Below are 19,392 nucleotides of genomic sequence, written 5' to 3'. Positions count from 1 at the left end.
TCTGAAACTGTAAGCAAGCTCCAGTTAAATGCTTTCTTTTATAAGAGTTGCCTTGATCATGATGTCTCTTTACAGCAGTAGAACACTAACTAACACACCTTGAATATACTAACTTAGAAAATAAATAAAATGAGTCAGACTTCCAGTATTGATCAAGTTGTTTTACTATTTACTGGATTTTGTCTCCAACAAGGGAAAATATTTTTTTTGGGGAAAATATTTTTATATGGACAAAAAATACAAGATGCTGATTTTCTAGTCATGGATTACATAAAGTAATAAAGAATTATGATCCCTGAGAAGTGGGAAACATGAGTTGAGCCTCATGTTTGTAATACATATTGTCTAGACCATGACGTGGAAAGTAGGAACCCAAGTAAAAGCTGGGAAGTTCTGTGAATTGAGGAGGAGAGTAGAGAATCTGCAGCAACCAGAGTGAGTAGGTTTTACCAGATAGAGCACTAAGAGAATACAATGTGCAGAAATAACTTCAGAGATGTACAGGGGTGCCCTTGCACACTGATTGTCCTCTTGGGCACTTTATGGATCCATGTACTTGAGGATAAAGAATTAGCCACACAGAATGGTTAGAACACCCAGATCTGGAAGTAGTGTCTATTTCTTTCAGCCAGACTGCTAAAACCTTACAGTTCACAAAACAGAAGAGGACTGAAGAAGGCCTTGCCCAACTAGTGAAGAATGGGCTGCACACTGATTTGTTGTTATCTTCAACCATAGAAGTCAAACTCTTGGTTTCACACATGACAGCTAGACAAGTATTCCACCACTGAGCTAGCATCCCAGCCCTTTCAGACTTTGAGATATTTTTGCTAAGTTGCCCTAGCTGACCTCAAATTTACAGTCCTCCTGCCTTAGCCTCCAGAATATTCAGGATTACAGGTGTGCACTATTATGCGTAACTGAAGCTCTTTATTCATCTGAGAGACCTTTAAAGAATGGCACTAGAGGATTCAAGCATTTCAATGAACTTAACTGTCTAAAAACAAAGTTCAAGAATGTCTGTAATGTTCCCAAATTAAAATTCGACACTATTGGGCATCCAGTGAAAATTATAGGGCATAAAACTCAAATCTATCTGTCAAAACCAACCCTAAAGCTGGGCAATCATGTAATCTCAACACTTGAGAGGCTGAGGCAAGAGGATCTTGAGTCAAATAATGAAAGTTTGTCTCAAAAATGAAACCACTCTCTTCCTGAGACTTAGAGGCCGGCCCCCAGCTCCCAGCTCCCATCTTGCCCCGGACTTCCCTTCTGAAGCACAGCCCCACCGGGAAGGACCCCCTTCTCCAAGACCCCTGGCAGACCCTGCAGTTTCCACGCCCTGCCCCCACGCCCATCCGCCTGAGCCCCAAGCCTCTTCCTGAGACTTAGAGGCCGGCCCCCAGCTCCCAGCTCCCATCTTGCCCCGGACTTCCCTTCTGAAGCACAGGTGAGTCCCCTAACTTGCCCCCAACCCCATCCCTGGGCACCAGCCACTCCGGGGAAGACCTGCCCAACTTGGCCCCAGGTTCTGGTCACAGGGCAGGTGCCCTTCTAGCCCCACCGGGAAGGATCCCCTTCCCTAAGACCCCTGGCAGACCCTGCAGTCTCCACGCCCTGCCCCCACGTCCATCCGCCTGAGCCCCAAACCTCTTCCTGAGACTTAGAGGCCGGCCCCCAGCTCCCAGCTCCCATCTTGCCCCGGACTTCCCTTCTGAAGCACAGGTGAGTGCCCTAGCTTGCCCCCAACCCCATCCCTGGGCACCAGCCACTCCGGGGAAGACCTGCCCAACTTGGCCCCAGGTTCTGGTCACAGGGCAGGTGCCCTTCTAGCCCCACCGGGAAGGATCCCCTTCCCTAAGACCCCTGGCAGACCCTGCAGTTTCCACGCCCTGCCCCCACGCCCATCCGCCTGAGCCCCAAGCCTCTTCCTGAGACTTAGAGGCCGGCCCCCAGCTCCCAGCTCCCATCTTGCCCCGGACTTCCCTTCTGAAGCACAGCACAGCACAGCACAGAGAGCTCCCATCTGGACAAGAGAGAAAGACTTCCTGAATCTGTCAGCTCTGTCTGAACCAAGTGTGCGGATAAGGCCAAGAACGAACCACAAGGAGATGGGCAGACGTCAAGGCAGAAACACATACAACAAAATGAATAGCAATACACCATCACCAGGCCCTAGCCCTCCTCCAACACCTAGACCTGAACATCAGAAATTGGAAGAAGCAGAAGAAAATAGCCTTATGAATGTCATCATGAAGAAGCTAGAGGCTCGTGTAGAGGAAAAGACAAAAAAATGTGAAGAACGCTGTAAACAACTAGAGGAAAGGGCAAACAAATTAGAAGAAATCAAAAAAGTCCTGGAAGAGAACAATAAAATACTGAAAGAAAATCAAGAAAAATCAATGAATCAAATGAAGGAAACAGTCCAAGACCTGAAAAGGGAAATAGAAAAAATGAAGAAGACACAAACAGAGGGAATGCTGGAAATAGAAAATCTGAGAAAACGATTGGGAACTTCAGATGCAAGTATAATCAACAGAATGCAAGAGATGGAAGAGAGAATCTCTAGCGTTGAAGACACAATAGAAGAAATAGATTCATCAGTCAAAGAAAACACTAAAGTCAACAAAGTCATGACCCAAAATGGCCAAGAAATTTGGGACACCATGAAAAGACCAAATCTACGAATAATAGGGGTAGAAGAAGGAGAAGAATACCAACTCAAGGGCACAGAAAATATATTCAACAAGATCATAGAAGAAAACTTTCCCAACTTAAAGAAGGAAATGCCTATGAAGATACAGGAAGCCTATAGAACACCAAACAGACTAGACCCCCAAAAAAAGTCCCCTCGCCACATAATAATTAGACAATTAAACGTACAGAATAAAGAAAGAATATTAAGAGCAGCAAAGGAAAAAGGCCAAGTGACATATAAAGGCAAACCTATCAGAATAACACCCGATTTCTCAATGGAGACTTTGAAAGCCAGAAGGTCCTGGACAGATGTAATGCAGACACTAAGAGACCATGGATGTCAGCCTAGACTAATATACCCAGCAAAACTTTCAATCAACATAGATGGAGTGAACAAGACATTCCATGACAAAGCCAGATTTAAACAATATTTATCCACAAACCCAGCCCTACAGAAAGCACTAGAAGGAAAATTCCAACCTAAGGAAGTCAGATACACCCTCGAAAACGCAGGCAATAGATAAAGCCACAGTAGTAAACCCCAACGAAGAAAAGTACACACACATCACCACCAAAAAATAACAGGAATGAACAATCACTGGACATTAATATCCCTCAATATCAATGGACTTAACTCACCTATGAAAAGACATAGGCTTACAGAATGGATACGAAAGCAGGACCCATCTTTCTGCTGCATACAAGAAACACATCTCAAATTCAAAGATAGACACTACCTAAAAATAAAAGGCTGGGAAAAGACTTTCCAATCAAACGGTCTTAAGAAACAAGCGGGTGTAGCCATCCTGATATCCAGCAAAATAGACTTCAAACTAAAATCAATCAAAAGAGATCAAGAAGGGCATTACATACTCATCACAGGAAAGATCCACCAAGATGAAGTCTCAATTCTGAACATTTATGCCCCAAACACAAGGGCACCCACATATGTAAAAGAAACATTATTAAAGCTTAAATCACATATAAAACCCCACACATTAATAGTGGGAGACCTCAACACCCCACTTTCACCACTGGACAGATCCCCCAAATCGAAACTTAACAGAGAAATAAAGGACTTAATTGATGTCATGACTCAAATGGACTTAATCGACATCTACAGAACGTTCCATCCTAACAAAAAAGAATATACCTTCTTCTCAGCACCCCATGGAACCTTCTCTAAAATCGACCACATACTTGGTCACAAAACAAATCTAAACAGATACAAAACAATTGGAATAACCTCCTGTGTTCTATCAGACCACCATGGTCTAAAGTTGGATTTCAACAACAAAAAAAACTACAGAAAACCTACAATCTCATGGAAACTGAACAATACCCACCTGAATCACCAATGGGTTAAGGAAGAAATAAAGAAAGAAATTAAAGACTTCCTAGAGATCAACGAAAATGAAGACACCACATATCCAAACCTATGGGACACTATGAAAGCAGTACTAAGAGGGAAATTCATAGCACTAAACGCCCACATAAATAAACTGGAGAAATCTCACACTAGTAACTTAACAGCACACCTGAAAGTTCTAGAACAGGAAGAAGCAAAGTCTCCCAGGAAAAATAGATGCCAGGAAATTATCAAAGTGAGAGCTGAAATCAATAAAATAGAAACAAAGAGAACAATACAAAAAATTAATGAAACAAAGAGTTGGTTCTTTGAGAAAATCAACAAGATAGACAAGCCCTTATCCAAACTAACCAAAAGACAGAGAGAGAGCATCCAAATCAACAAAATCAGAAATGAAAAGGGGGACATAACAACAGACATTGAGGAAATCCAGAGAATCATCAGGTCATACTTCAAAAACCTCTATTCCACAAAACTGGAAAACCTAAAAGAAATGGATAATTTTCTGGATAGTTACCACATACCTAAATTAAATCAAGACCAGATAAACTATTTAAATAGTCCAATAACCCCTAACGAAATAGAAACAGTCATTAAAAGTCTCCCAACCAAAAAAAGCCCAGGACCAGACGGTTTCAGTGCAGAATTCTACCAGATCTTCAAAGAAGAGTTAATACCAATACTCTCTAAATTGTTCCATACAATAGAAACAGAAGGAACATTACCAAACTCCTTCTATGAGGCTACAATTACCCTGATTCCCAAACCAAACAAGGATACAACAAAGAAAGAGAACTACAGACCGATCTCCCTCATGAACATTGATGCAAAAATACTCAATAAAATACTGGCAAACAGACTCCAAGAACACATCAAAACAATTATCCACCATGATCAAGTAGGATTCATTCCAGGGATGCAAGGATGGTTCAACATACGAAAGTCTGTCAATGTGATACACCATATAAACAAACTCAAAGAAAAAAACCACATGATCATCTCACTAGATGCTGAAAAGGCATTTGACAAAATCCAACACCCCTTCATGATAAAGGTCTTGGAGCGATCAGGAATACAGGGAACATACCTAAACATAATAAAGGCAATTTACAGCAAGCCAACAGCCAACATCAAATTAAATGGAGAGAAACTCAAAGCAATTCCACTAAAATCAGGAACGAGGCAAGGCTGTCCGCTCTCCCCATACTTATTCAATATAGTACTTGAAGTTCTAGCCAGAGCAATAAGACAACATAAGGAGATTAAGGGGATACAAATTGGAAAGGAAGAAGTCAAGCTTTCCCTATTTGCAGATGACATGATAGTATACTTGAGCAACCCCAAAGATTCCACCAAGGAACTGATACAACTTATAAACGCCTTCAGCAACATAGCAGGATACAAGATCAACTCAAAAAAATCAGTAGCCCTCCTATATACAATGGACAAAAAAGCGGAGAAGGAAATCAGAGATACATCACCCTTTACTATAGCCACAAATGACATAAAATACCTTGGGGTAACACTAACCAAGCAAGTGAAGGACCTATATGACAAGAACTTTAAGTCCCTGAAAAAAGAAATTGAAGAAGATGTCAGAAAATGGAAAGATCTCCCATGCTCATGGATAGGCAGAACTAACATAGTAAAAATGGCAATCTTACCAAAAGCAATCTACAGATTCAATGCAATCCCCATCAAAATACCAACACAATTCTTCACAGACCTGGAAAGAATAATACTCAACTTCATATGGAAAAACAAAAAACCCAGGATAGCCAAAAGAATCCTGTACAATAAAACAACCTCTGGAGGCATCACGATCCCTGACTTCAAGCTGTACTATAGAGCTACAGTAATAAAAACAGCTTGGTACTGGCATAAAAACCGACATGTGGACCAATGGAATCGAATTGAAGACCCTGACATTAATCCACACACCTATGAACAAATAATTTTTGACAAAGAAGCCAAAAGTGCACAATGGAAAAAAGAAAGCATCTTCAACAAATGGTGCTGGCAAAACTGGATATCAACATGTAGAAGGCTGCAAATAGATCCATATCTATCACCGTGCACAAAACTTAAGTCCAAGTGGATCAAGGACCTCAACATAAACCCAGCTACTCTGAACCTGCTAGAAGAGAAAGTAGGAAGTAGTCTTGAACGCATTGGCATAGGAGAACACTTTCTAAATAGAACACCAGTAGCACAGACACTGAGAGAAACAATCAATCAATGGGACCTCTTGAAACTGAGAAGCTTTTGTAGGGCAAAGGATACGGTCAACAAGGCAAAGCGACAGCCTACAGAATGGGAAAAGATCTTCACCAATCCCACATCTGACAGAGGACTGATATCCAGAATATATAAGGAACTCAAGAAATTAGACATCAAAATGCCCAACAGTCCAATTAAGAAATGGGCTATAGAACTAAACAGAGAATTATCAACAGAGGAAACTCAAATGGCTGAAAGACATTTAAGGAATTGCTCAACATCCCTAATCATCAGGGAAATGCAAATCAAAACAACTCTGAGATACCACCTTACGCCTGTCAGAATGGCTAAGATCAAAAACACTGAAGACACCTTATGCTGGAGAGGATGTGGAGCTAGGGGAACTCTCCTCCACTGCTGGTGGGAATGCAAGCTTGTACAACCACTTTGGAAATCAATATGGCACTTTCTTAGAAAATTGGGAATCCATCTCCCCCAAGATCCAGCTATACCACTCTTGGGCATATACCCAAGGAATGCTCAACCACACCACAAGAGCACTTGTTCAGCTATGTTCATATCAGCATTGTTTGTAATAGCCAGAACATGGAAACAACCTAGATGCCCTTCAACTGAAGAATGGATAAAGAAAATGTGGTACATATACACAATGGAATACTACTCAGCAGAGAAAAACAATGACATCATGAGGTTTGCAGACAAATGGATGGATCTAGAAAAAATCATCCTGAGTGAGGTATCCCAGACTCAGAAAGACAAACATGGTATGTACTCACTCATAACAGGATACTAGATGTGGAACAAGGATGACTGGACTGCTACTCACATCACCAGGGAGGCTACCTAGAAATCAGGACCCCAAGGAAGACACAGGGATCGCCCAATGACAGAGAAATGGAATGAGATCTACATGAACAGCCTGGACAGGAGTGGGGGTAGTGAAGGGCGAGGGTCGAGGGAAAGAGAGCTTGAGTGAGTGGGAGATTCCAGCTGGATCAACAACAGAGAGGGAGAACAAGGAATAGGAGACCATGGTAAATGAAGACCACATGAGAATAGGAAGAAGCAAAGTGCTAGAGAGGCCCACAGAAATCCACAAAGATACCCCCACAACAGACTGCTGGCAATGGTCGAGAGACAGTCCGAATTGACCTACTCTGGTGATGGGATGGCCAAACACCCTAATTGTCGTGCTAGAAACCTCATCCAACTACTGAGGGATCTGGATGCAGAGATCATGACTAGGCCCCAGGTGGATCTCTGGGAGTCCAATTAGCGAGAATGAGGAGGGTTTATATGAGCGAGAATTGTTGAGACCAAGGTCGGATAAAGCACAGAGACAAATAGTCAAACAAACGGAAACACATGAAATATGAACCAATGGCTGAGGGGTCACCAACTGGATCAGGCCCTCTGAGTGGGTGAGACAGTTGATTGGCCTGATCTGTTTGGGAGGCATCCAGACAGTGGGACCGGGTCCTGTGCTCATTGCATGAGTTGGCTGTTTGAAACCTGGGGCCTATGCAGGGTCCCTTGGCTCGGCCTGGGAGGAGGGGACTGGACCTACCTGGACTGAGTCCACCAGGTTGATCTCAGTCTGTTGGGAAGGCTTTGCCCTGGAGGAGATTGGAATGGGGGGCGGGCTGGGGGGAAGGTGAGGGGGGTGGGAGGGGGGAGAACAAGGGAATCTGTGCCTGTATGTAGAACTTAATTGTATTGCAAAATAAAAATTTAAAAAAAAAGCAAGCAAATAAACAAACAACAACCCCCCCCCAAAAAAAAAATGAAACCACTTAGGAGTCAGAGGCAGGAGGATCAGTTCAAGGCCACCCTCAGCTACATAGTTTGAGGCCAAGCCTGTACTACAGGTGACTCTGTCTCAAAAACAAAACAAAGCAAGACACCCAGAAGAAAAAAAATGAGAAAGATATTGGAATTAGTAGAAAAAGGACACTAATAGTTATAAATATAGTTTATATCATCTGAAAGCTAAGTAAAGCATTAAATAGTAGAAGGAAGAAGTAGACTTTCTAGATAGGAGAACTACATAATTTAAGATATACTGGATGAACATATAATATGCCTGAAAATTAGGCATTAGAGCACAAAATAGATATGAAGATTTGGTCATAGGAACTCTCCAAAAAATATAAAAATTATCCAAAGAAACAAAGTATCAATGACCTGTAATAAAACATGATTTTTATGCATTTGGAATTCTCATGAGAGCTAACAGAGGAAATTTTCCTTAAATTTCATGAAACAATAAATCCACAAATTTAAGAAACTCAATGAACCTCAAGTATTAAAAATTGTCATGATTAAATTTCTCAAATGAGTACTAGTGATAATCATAAAGTAATATGCTGTATAAGAATGACAGCAAATTAATATCACACGTAGTATAAGATAACAGAAATTAGTGAAAAGGTACCCTGTTTTCATGTTTTGGGAGACACTGCTGCTAATTCTCCAAAACAATGTACAGATTCAATGTGATCCTCATTAAAACTTCAATCTCAATGTCAGTAGTTTTGAGAAATAAAAAATTCAGTATAGGGCTGGAAGTGATGGTGTACACCTTTAATCTCAGCACTCAAGAGACAGAAGTGAGCAGATCTCTGTGAGTACAAGGCCAACTTGCTTTACATATTGAGTTCTGGACCACTTGGATTAAGTGATGAGACCTTGTCTCAAGGAAAAAAAAAGAAAAGAAAACAGAAAAAAGAAATCTGAAAGTAGAAAAGGACTTATATCACATGAAATTCTCAAAGAATTGATTAAAAAACATTATTTTAAACCTTAGCACACAAACATAAAATTGTTTTGGAATCTTAAGGAATTCTGAATATCACAAATAAATTTTTAAAATAACAAAGTTGTTAAGAACCACTTGCTTCTCTTGCTGAGAATGTAGGTTCAATCCTCAGCACCCACACGGTAGTTCATAACCATCTATAGTGACTCCAGTTCCAGGGGCTTCTGGCCTCCTTGGGTACCCAAACACACATGATGTAGACACAGACAAGCAGGTACACTTCCACATACACAATAAAAATAAATAAAAATAGAAAAGAGCAAAGTTCTCCCTCCTCCCAAGATTTAGAAACATCTTGGAAGAGAGATTGGAGCAGAAAGATTATAAAAGCCAGAGGTTGGAGGGGACAGAGCTGAAATAGTATCTTCTGGATTAAACAAGACCACTGCACTCATGAACTCACCATAGCTACTGTATTCATGAAATCATATGAGGTATTGTTACTTGCACAACACCTTCACAAGATCAAGCCAGTCAACATTCTAGCATTAAATGGAAAAGGGATTCCTGGTCTCTCATGTATGAAAATAATGGCACAAAGATGAAAATATATGTTTGAAAGTTCCTGTGTTATTCTGTTTTTTTTTTTTTTTGAGACAGGGTTTCTCTGTGAAGTTTTGGTTCCTGTCCTGGATCTTGCTCTGTAAACCAGGCTGGCCTCAAACTCACAGAGATCCACCTGGCTCTGCCTCCCGAGTGCTCGGATTAAAGGCGTGCACTACCACCGCCTAGCCTGTGTTATTCTGTTTTGTGTTTCTATAGCAAAATATCCAAAGTTAGTTACTTTATGAAGAAAAGAGATTCATTATTTTACAGTTCTGGAGATTCAAGAGCAAAGTGCCAGCACTTGTTTGGCACTGGTGAAGGCCTCCAGGAAGATGATATCACAATAGTGAGAATGCGTGTGAGAGATCACATGGTGAGACAGGAAGCAAAATACAGCCAAACTTGCTTTATACCATCCTATACTGGAAGCTTCCTTCACATAAACCTTTAGGAAAACACTCAAACATAGCACTTCCCATACCATCTGTTGACTGGTATATTATAGTATAATACAAGACACATAGTGATAAGTTAAAGGTATATACTATGACCCCCTAAATCAATGTTGTCTTAGTCAGGGTTTCTATTGCTGTGAAGAGACACCATGACCATGGCAACTGTTAAAAAGGAAAAACATTTAATTGGGGCTGGCTTACACTTTCAGAGGTTTAGTCCATTATCATTATGGCAGGGAGCAGGACATATGCTGGAGAAGGAGCTGAGAGTTCTACATCTGGATCTGCAGGCAACAGGAAGTGAGCTGGGACACTGGGTGTAGCTTGACCATAGGAGACCTCAATGCCCATCCCCACAGTGACACACTTACTCCAACAAGGCCACACCTACTCCACCAAGGCCACACGTCCTAATAGTGCCACTTCCTAGTGACCAAGCATTCAAATCTATGACTCTATGGGGCCATTCTCATTCAAATCACCACAAACATCTTATAAAAAAGATACTATGGCTTAAAAAAAAGTCAATAAAGAGAGTAAAGTGGAATTATTTAAAAACAACTTTGTAGGCCAGCAGGATGGCTTAGCAGGTAAAGATGCTTCTCCACCAAGTCTTACAACCTGAGTTTTATCCCCTGACCCAACATGGTAGAAAGGACAACTTTTGCAAGTTTTCTTATGACTTTCACATATACCCCATGGCACGCACACATGCACACTCACTCTATCTTTCTCTCATACACAATTAGAAAATAAAATTAGAAAAGCACATATTATCTGTCTTCTTGGGTATATTTTGTTTTGAGTATCTGGAAGGATGCTCTACAGGACTCCCTAGAGGTTTTCTTGATGAAGAAAAACTTGGAAAGAGAAAGAACCTTAAGTTGAAGCTAATGCCAAGGGCTGGGAATGTAGCTCAGTGTTACAGCACTGTCCTAGCATGGGCAAGGCTGTGAGCTCTGTTCCCAGAGCTGCAAATCAAAACTCAAAGAAATAGTTCTTGTGCTGTCTAATCTTGGTTGTCAACTAGACTGCATCTGGAATCAACTGAAATCCAAGAACTGGGGCATGCCTGTGAGGGATTTTATTCACTGGATCACTTCAGGTGAGAAGACACACCTCAAATCTGGAACATTTGAGGTGGAAAACCCCACCTTACATCTGGGCCATACCTTTTGGTGGCAGCCCACATAAAAGGACATGGTGAAGGAACCTTTTGCTTTTTACCTGCTTGCCCTCACTGTCTATGGTAATTTGAATGTAATTGGCATAATCTCACAGGTAGTGGCACTATTAGAAGGTGTGGCTTTGTTGGAGTGGGTATGGCCTTGTTGGAGGAAGTATTTCACTGTGGGGGCAAGCTTTGAGGTCTGATATGCTCAGGATACTGTCCAGTGTGTATGCTGACTTTCTGTTCCCTGCAAGCCAAGATGTAGCCAGCACCACGTCTGCCTGCATGCCACCATGCTCTCTGCCATGATGATAATGGACTGAACCTCTGAAACTGTAAGTGAGCCACCCCAATTAAATGTTTTCTTTATAAGAATTGCCATGGTCATGGTGTCTTTTCACAGCAATAAAAACACTAAGACACAGTCACTGGAAAGTTCATCCATCCTGTTGCCAAGGCCTTCCTTCACTGGTGTTACAGACTTCTTCAGGATTCCAATGTAAACCTAAGCCCATCACCTCTCTAGGAACTCCCCAGTTCTCTAACACCAGATTGGGAATATTGAGGCATCTATAATCATGGAGTGGACAGCTACTGATTCTTAGCCTTTCCATTGGGAGACAGTAATTGTTGTACTGCCTAGACCACAGCCTATAAACCACTCTAATAAATTCTTATTCATATATATATATATATATATATATATATAAACAGAAATATATGTATGCATGTATGTGGTGATATATTGTGTACCCTAATAAAGCTTACTTGGGGATCAGAGGACAGAGCCAGCCACTAAATTAGACATAGAGGTCAGGCAGTGATGGCACACACCTTTAATCCTATCACTTGGGAGGCAGAGATCTGTCTGGATATCTGTGAGTTCAAGGACACACTGGGCTACATGAGAGAAACAGAACCAGGCAGTAGTGACATACGCCTTTAATCCCAGGAAGTAATATGTCAGGACACAGAAAGGTATATAAGGTGTGAGGAAACAGGAACTCATGCCCTTGAGGCTGAGGATTTCGTAGAGGTAAGCTAGTGGCTGGCTGTTCTGCTTCTCTGATCTTTCAGCTTTCACCCCTATATCTGGCTCTGTGTTTTTTATTATAAGACCTGTTAAGATTCATGTTACACAAATATATATATTTAATTCTATCAACTCTGTTCCTTTATAGAACCCTGACTAATACATTTTTCTTTTCTCTTCCCTAAAACTCATTATAAACGCTTCTTACTCTCAGTTACCCCATTGACTGATTCAGTGGCCCATCTGCTTACTGGTTTGATCTCAGTCTTTTTCCTTAAGATGTCTGATTCTCTATTATCATGTCCTTTTAAATCAATGATCACTGTACCTATCCATTTATAGTCAGGATTGACAAGGTGACATGGCTACAGAGTTCAAGGTCTGCCTGGGATATGAAGAGAAAGCCTGTAACAAACACTAAGAGAACTAGGTGTGATTGCACAAAATTGTAATGTCAACACCTGGGAGACAGAGGCAGGAAGAGGGAAAATCTGAGGCTGGTCTGGGCTACATTGCAAGATTCTGTCTAAAAAAATAATTGGATTGCTATCATAAGCTATTTCTCATCAGCTTCTCTTTATTGTAGGAGGGTGCCATGAATCAGATTCTTATCTATATTCCTCATTCCAGTGTAGTGGGTAGCCATTCCATCTTTGATCTGGAAGTTCCAACCCCCATTGAGGCTTTGGTAACTGTCATGCCTACAAGGCGAGGCCGAGAGAGGACTCTGAAGACCTGAGATCCAGATGCGCCGGCTCTCTTGGTTCCTGGACCCTGGATGCTGGAAGTAGACTGAGCAGAGTTCTCCAGAGAACACCGCCGGACTGCGCTACATCTTTCCCAGACCCTGTAGCCTATCCCTTCACTTGTAAGTTACCCCACAAAATAAACCTCCCTTTTAACTACGTGGAGTAGCCTTAATAATTTCACCAATATTCCAGTGCGACAAGGGACTACTTATCTCAGCCTTCTTAGCACACAGCCACAGGTATAACACCACTTACTTGCAGCCTAGAATCAGCTCCTCCACAGTAGAATAGCCTATGAGTTTTTTCATCTGTCACTTGATCCCTATGTTCTAGTATTACCCTATGGGATCAAGGATGTGCGGAGCTAACATTCTGTGCTTGCTTATGCCATCTAGGTGAGTAAGAAACTGGGTTTGTTCACTTCAGTTTGTTGTCACCTTCCTCTAGCCTAAGGTTTTATCAAATCTCTGACAGAGTAGCCAGCCAGTCTTGCAGATGCTTCTGCTCAGGGACCGCTTAATCTCCTGAAAATTCCTCCCTGTCCCATCTCCTGACAATCATGGAGCAAGTTATGATGGAGACATTTCTTGCCTCAGCTCCCTGGACGCAAAGATATCAGAATGTACAGGTGGTAGGCACAACCTGTATGAATAGTCTTTGCTCTATCAGTTATAACAGTGCTGTCAGGTCATTGCTCCCCAGGGAACATTTGGCAGTATCTTGGAGACATTTTTTTAGGCAATACTGGGATTAGAATCTAGGGACTCATGCATGATAGGTAAGTGTTCTATCAGTGATCCACAGCCCTTATATCTGGAGACATTTTTGTTTGTCAAAATTAGGAGGGTTGTATAGTGGAGCCTAGTAGATACAAGCCCAGGATGCTGTTAAATATCCTATAGTGCACAGAGCAGCTGCCACAACCATGAGTTTTCCAGCCCAAGTATCAATAGCTGCAAGACAGTGAAAACTTTAGGCTAGAGGAAGCTTACTTCAAGGCCAGAACATAACTCTAGAATGTCTGCCAAACACAAAGTTTCTTGATGTGTCACCAATAGTGACAGTAAGTGCAGCTCTTCATATTTATGCTCCTTTGTTTTGGAACTCATGTATTCTTGCTGAGGGCATGCATCATACACAATTTTGACTCAATGAATGTACTGTATTCTGGAGAATGAGATCCTGTCCTCCTCACAGAGTATAGACTTTGGTTGGTGCTTTAGCTGTCATTTAAAAGACAATTTGGCTACTCTGTGCACACACACACACACACACACACACACACACACACACACACACACGCATGCACACACACACCCCACACATACACGTACTAATGCACACACACATAACACAAACTTTTGTAGTGGTAGTATGGATTCTGTGCAGCTCATCATCATAGGCTAATTCTTGTACCTTTCTTTGCTATATGAGAAATCCTTTGGTTGCATTCAATTTTAAGTGATATTACATATCAATTGATCATAGACTCTGTTAAGAATTCAGATAGTAGTGTATTGACTTGTGCTTAAGAAAAGCAAAAGTATACCATGGATAAATGCTTTTTTGCTGTAAAAACAAACTTCTGGTACATCTAGAACATAACTGGCACATTATAGACAGTTTGTCATCAAGTGGTCAGTTGAATACCTAAGGTAACAGTGCCATTGAAGGGAGGCATATTGGCTTTACTTGCTGGCAGTTTGGAAATTCAGAGGTATCAGTAATGAAGACTAGCCTGGGCAAATATGAGTCCATTCTGTTGGTCTCATATTTACTCCCCAAAGAGATATCATTTGAACTCTTTGATTTTAAACTGTATTGCAAAATTATAGCATTCAAAACAGTATCACATTGGCATAAGAGAAAACACATAGACCAGTGGAACAGAATGAAGGGTTTAAAAACAAACCCATGCAGTTACAGAGAACTAATATTGACATTGTTTCTAGGAACATACACTAGTGAAAGAACAGACTTTTCAACAAATAGTATTGGGGAAACTGGATATCCACTTGTAAGAAAAAAAATGAAATTTGACCTTTCTTATACATTATACTCAAAAATCAGCTCAAAATGGATAACATATATCAACATAGATCTTGTCATTGTTTTGATTGTCGGTTTTCTAATGAGTAATGACATTTAACATTTTTATGTGCTTATTATTTATTTATATATCTTCTTTAGAGAAACATCTCTTTAGATTTTTCACACATCTTTAGTTGAGTTGTCTTTACATATAGTAGAGATATTCCATTTTATTGAACATATAATATGCAAGTGTTTTATTCCAATCTATGAGTGATATTTTTACTTTCTTGACAGCACAGAGATTTTGCTTAGCCATTTATACTTTTGGTACCATATTTTAAAAACTTTATCTTTTGATTCTTTTGAGACAGTCTTGATAGATAGTCCAGGCTGGCCTTGAACTCATGACCATTGTGCCTCAGCCTCTTAAGAGCTAGAATTATAGGATTAAGTTACCACACTCAGCCCTAAGAAATAATTTTGTAAAAACCCAAGGTCTTGAAGATTTACAAACTTGTTTTTTGAGACAGAGTTTCTTTGCATAGTCTTGGCTCTCCAGAACTAGTTCTGTAGACCAGGCTGGCCTTGAATTCACTGAGATCCAACTGCCTCTGCCTCCAGAGTGCTGGGATTAAAGGTGTGCGCCACCAACACCCAGGTGTTTTACAAACTCTTCTACTTCGATCTTTGATCCATTTCTCTATATGGCGTAAAGGGTATGGAGTTTCTTCTTTTGCATGGAGTTGTTCCAGCGCCATTTGTTCAAGGTCTTTTCTGCATGGAATTAGATGATTCTGTGGGTTCTGTCCTTAAGTCTTCTTATGTGTTGAATTGTACTTAATGATTAGTTCTCTTTTCCAGTATCAGGGTGATGTTGGCTCTCAGAATGAATATGTTAGTGTTTATTCCCTTTCTGTTCTATAGAAAGTTTGAGGGAACTCAAATTTTTCTTTTACACTGGAACTTTCAGGAGAGGTCTTTTCACTTTTCAGGTACCATTAGTTCTTCGGGTGTAGTCTAGTAATTCTGGAAGCTTTCTGCCAGAATTGAGCCTGTTTTGATTGATGGAGAGCAGAAGGGAGATCTGGAGAAAGAAAGACTAGTCCCTAATGACATATTTGAGTTTCTGGACATGACTTATACCACAGGCCAAATTATATTCAGACTTTGCTGTCCCCTTTTTCCTTAAGCAAAATTGGATTTTGTTGCTGCTGTTGTTCGTTGGTTTGTTTTGTCATGAGCAAGCAAAACAATTCAAAATGATGTACCAAAGGATACTGGATTAGAGAAGTTGGAACATTTACGAAGAGAATGGATACTAAGGAACAGAGGAAAGCTTTGTACAATGGTAAAGTCAATGCTTTTGACTGTACAGGCACAGAAAAGAGGCAGTATAAAGGTAAAGTTGACCCTGTGACTGGAGTTGGTTCGGCGATTGCTTATATTCTGCAAGCTTCAAAGAATCTCCGCACAGAACTTCCACCTGACAGCTGTGCTAGGTGCCTGCTCTTTAATCTCCCAGACACACGCTTTACCATTCTGCATGCTGTATTCTTCCCGGGGAGGCTGACCTGCATGAATCACATCAATAGCTGCTATTTTTGTTCTCGCGGTCTGACTGAGGAGAATTACTAGCAGGAGATAGAGGGAAGAAGATTATGTATTCTCCCCTTTCCTCTCCCTATATGATCACCTATCACTTAGGCTCTCTTAATCCTTCAGTGAAGCCACTTCTCTCCTCCAGACAGACAACTCTACATACCCCACACCTGCCCCGAACCACGAGGTCTAGGAAGCAGCAAGTGTTCAGCTCCTACTAGGCTGGGTTACTGTGCTATTTGCATTTCCCAACATTTATGCTTTCCATAAATGATACATTTTTAACTAAACCTTCTTCCAATTACTGTCAAGTTACCCATTACTATCTATCTCTTATTGGGACTCTGATTAGTGCTGTGTTCATCCAGAAGCCTGCAAGGCAGTACATTCTGGAGAGTAAGCTGCCAGGGGGAGCCTATCATGTCCTTCTTAAACCTTTTGGATCTCCCTATCAAATGTTTTTACCCTCTGCTCTACACAAGAACTATGTGAAGTAGTCTTTACACTTCTTTTTCTTCCTGTTTCACATTCATCAATCTTGTCTACCTTCATTGCCCCTAACACACATTCTCCTTCTCCTTCTCCCTCTGTCTCTCCCTCTCCCAAACTTTTCTGCCTGGAGAAATGCACAGTGTAAATCACATTTCTGTATGATCTGAATTACTTTAATATATATGGATATTGTAAGGGAAACTCAATAAAAGAACAGACTCTAGTGAAGAGACAAGAACAGGAAAATGTCTTTTCCCTTTCCTTGATACACCCCGAATCAAACCATATTAACCCAATAGATCTCCGGCCAGGGAAGCTTCCAAGTCAATAATGTATTCCTGCTGTAGCCCAGTCTTTAAGTTGAATAAAATGCTGGGAATATTTGTCTTTAATTGCTATGTCCATGAAAGATTTGCTTTGAGAGACACTTTGTGTGGTCAGATATACCTGGAAGTCACTTATCCAGTGTAGTCAGATTTTTCTTTGGCTACCAGCTCATAAATAATGACATAGAAACTTATTATTAATCATGACAACTTGGCCTTTAGCTTAAGCTTGTCTCAACTAGCTCTTATAACTTAAATTAACCCATTTATATTAATCCACGTTCTGCCACGTGGTGTTACCTCTCTTCCATGTTGCATCTCCTGTTTCCTCCCCAAGTCTGGTTGGTGACTCCACCTTTCTTCTTCCCAGAGTCCTCTCTGTGCCTGGAAGTCCCACCTATACCTTCTGCCTAGCTATTGGCCATTTAGTATCAAACCAATCAGAAGGAGCCTCGGCAAAGACACATCTTCACAGTGTACAAAATGATTATTAATAATCTAGGCTTCCATTGAGCATTTTCAGAGTTTCTATTTAGATCTTGTTTCCATCTCCCTATCTGAAAGCATCACTCAGTGTGCCCATGTCCTATATAAACAAACAGAACAATTTATTGCAGGATTCGTCTTTGATAAAGGAAGATGCTGGCCATGATGGGGGACAAGGCAGGAAGATTGTGACTTCAAGACCAGCCTTGGGGTACAGAGCAAGTTCCTGTTTAGAAAAATAAAGGTGGAATAAAGTGACAAGGTAAAGCTGCTATGACAAAGTGATCTTTTGAGAAAATGGAGAAGGGATACTGGAAAGAGAAATGCCCTCAAATAAAACAGCTTTAGCTTCATGTCTCTATAGATGAAACCCTAAGAGTTAAAAACAATATTAAGAAGAAAACTAGTCTTGAACTAATAGGCTATCAGCTGTCAAGCTTCCCCCCACCCCCATATGACTTGTTGCCCAATATCCCTGTGGTGGAAAAGCCAATGATAAGATCCAGAAAGAAAAACTCATACATTGTTTTTTAATTTCATTTATTGTTGTCACCAATTCCCCCAAACAATATGAATATTTTCTACATGAAGACCCCGAGTAAATGGATGCCTAAGAAAGATTACTTTAGAATAATCATTTTAAAGGAGTGGAAAGTGAAAAATTATACACAAAGTATAGCAAGAACAAAACCATGAAGCCATGTGGAAGTACTATTTCTCATTGACAATCAAGTAAAACCAAGTGCATTGCAACAGATGGTATACAAATCAAACCCTAGTACAGCACAGTATGGGAGCCTGGTTAAATTAATCAACTAGAAGTTTATTGAACAGTTAGACTCTCACATGAATGAATACACTCATTAATCCAGTTCTGTATAATATCCAGTTTTGTATAAGAAAGCTATTTTTTCATGTTCCAGCTGACAGCCCAAACTGTCTAAGTACTTTTCAATATTTTTTTTGAAACTGTAGACATGATATCTGCCACTGAATGAGAAACAGGCATGACAAAATCATTTCTAATTTCTTATCTAATAGTTAAACATATCCAACAGGACCATGTATTATGTATAAAATATAGCACCAGTAGTTGGATTCCTGTGAAATGTTAACTATCTTAACTCAAGTTTGACATATTTCAGAATGTTTGGGATATGATTTTTCAAAAGATGGTACTTCCTGGTAAGCAGTGGCTCTGAGTGGAAAGAGCACTGGACCTGGAGTCAGATGCAATGCAGGTTGCTTTCCTTAAAGAGCCTTTCCAGATCTGATGGTGTGTACTTTTTTGTTATTAAATCTTGAGAAATTGATAGAGGTCACTTTGAAATGGTCTCAAGTTGTTGTCTAGGAAACTTGAACTAGTTGAGGAAGTA

Source organism: Peromyscus eremicus, chromosome X (genome assembly GCF_949786415.1).
Source record: "Peromyscus eremicus chromosome X, PerEre_H2_v1, whole genome shotgun sequence".
Taxonomy (NCBI): Eukaryota; Metazoa; Chordata; class Mammalia; order Rodentia; family Cricetidae; genus Peromyscus; species Peromyscus eremicus.
Note: the sequence above shows the minus strand (reverse complement) of the source record.